We start from the raw sequence: 1,968 nt of genomic DNA on the forward strand, positions 1-1,968 counted from the left end.
GAGAGAGAAAGAAAGAAAGAAAGAAAGAAAGAAAGAAAGAAAGAAAGAAAGAAAGAGAGGAGGGAAGGAAGGAGGGAGGGAAGAAAGGAAAAGAGAAAGTCTAAAACAGGGGGAAAAAGAAACCAACAAATAATAAATAAGAACAGAAACTAATGAAACAGAAAAGAAAAGTAAACGCATAATAGAGAAAATCCACAAAATCAAACACCCAGTAAGACTGAACAAGAGAAAGAAGGTACGAATCACCAATACAGGCAGTGAGAAAGAAGGAACAGACCGTACAGATACTTAAAAGATAACAGGAGGGTATTAGGAACAACTTCACTCCATTAAACTCATTTTCTATTCTTCATCACTTTTAAAAATTATTATTACAGTGTAACAATATAACACACACTTGTATATGCAGGGGGTACAGATTTCAAGAGCTCGACCTAATGAATGTAACGTAACGCACCTGTGTGGTCACCATTCAGATGAAGACGCAAGACATTCCCTCAACCACCTTCTCAGCCGACACCTCCTCCAAGAGGTAACCAGGACTGTGACGTGACACACATGCTCACTGCATTTACATGTTAGCTTCTGGCTATGCCTATGGATTCATCGGAAGGTGTGAAGTCAAAGTTCCTCTCTATTGCTGCGTTCTGTTCAGTGCACAGACGTACCAGGAGCGACACCTGCTGTGTTGATGGCCATGGGTGTCCCCAGTGTGGGACTGTGTGATCAGAGCTGCTGAGAGCACGCGTGCACTCTCTGGTGATCTTGTGCCTAGTGGAATCGCTGGGCCAGAGGCAGGGAAATTAAGGCCCTAGTAAACACTGCCAGTTTCCCCCAAATCATCAAACTGCTCTGCTCTCACCAGCCATGACGCAGACCCTGGTTTGAGCGATGCTGGTGGGCGCCATGGTATCTCATGGTTTTAATTTGTATTTCTCCGACGCCAGATGACATGGAGCATCTTTTCATGTAGTTATCTGACCACTCGGATATCCTCCTGCTAACTGCCTGATCATGACATTTGCCCATTTTTTATTGGGTCATCTAGCCTTTTCTGGCTTGTAGCAGTTATTATATATTTTGGAACAAATTATTTGTTAGACTTAAATATACTTAATATTTTTTCCTTTTCACTTCTTAAAGATGTCTTTTGATTAATTGTCTTTGGGGACAAGTGGGGCCAAAGAGGTGAGACCACGTCTGTTGCTCCCTCCAGGCCTCACCTCTAGACCTGGTCCCACACTCCTGACTCCTGAAGGTATCCACTGGGTAGCAGGAGGGCCAGTCAGCAGACTGGTGTGGGGAGCACAGTTGGCACGAGGAGCAAAATTAGTATGGTGGAACACACTGGTGCAGAGAACAGACCTGGTGAGGGAACAGAGCTGGTGCGGAGAACAGACCTGGTGTACGCAAAATGCTGAGGTACAAGCGACTCCTGTTTTGCTGGCTAAGTGACCCCGTGAGCAGGCTCTGGTGGTGGCTTTGTGGGCTCCCAAGCATAGCGGACACTAGCTCCAGCCAGGCGTGTCCCTCGTGATCGCCCGCAGTATGAAGACATGGGGCTGTAGGCACTGGGTGATGTGACATCAGCACACAGTGGTGGTCAGTCCCCTCCACAGCCGTCAGAAGGGGAGAAGATACGGGGAGCCCAGTGCTCAGCACAACGCCCTGCTCTCCTGCTGCCTTTCTGGGCCAGGCACAGCCTGCTAGGGGCGTGCGCTTGGCCCTTGCAGCCTTCAACCACTTGAATACAATTACTTTTCTTTGAGAAGCAAACATCTAGAAATTTCCCTGCTTTGCTTTCCCACCTGGGCTGCCACCTAGTGGCGATCTCTCTGCATTGCAGTGTCCCTTGGTCTTGGGAATCAAATTGGATTTCCCAGCCCAGGAAGGGAGACCCCTTGGGCCAAGCATCGCCTTGCCACACACCACCGGTGGAGAAATGAGGCCAAGGTGAAGACACAGGGA

The sequence above is a fragment of the Rhinolophus sinicus genome, linkage group LG03, assembly GCF_036562045.2.
Source record: "Rhinolophus sinicus isolate RSC01 linkage group LG03, ASM3656204v1, whole genome shotgun sequence".
NCBI classification, from domain to species: domain Eukaryota; kingdom Metazoa; phylum Chordata; class Mammalia; order Chiroptera; family Rhinolophidae; genus Rhinolophus; species Rhinolophus sinicus.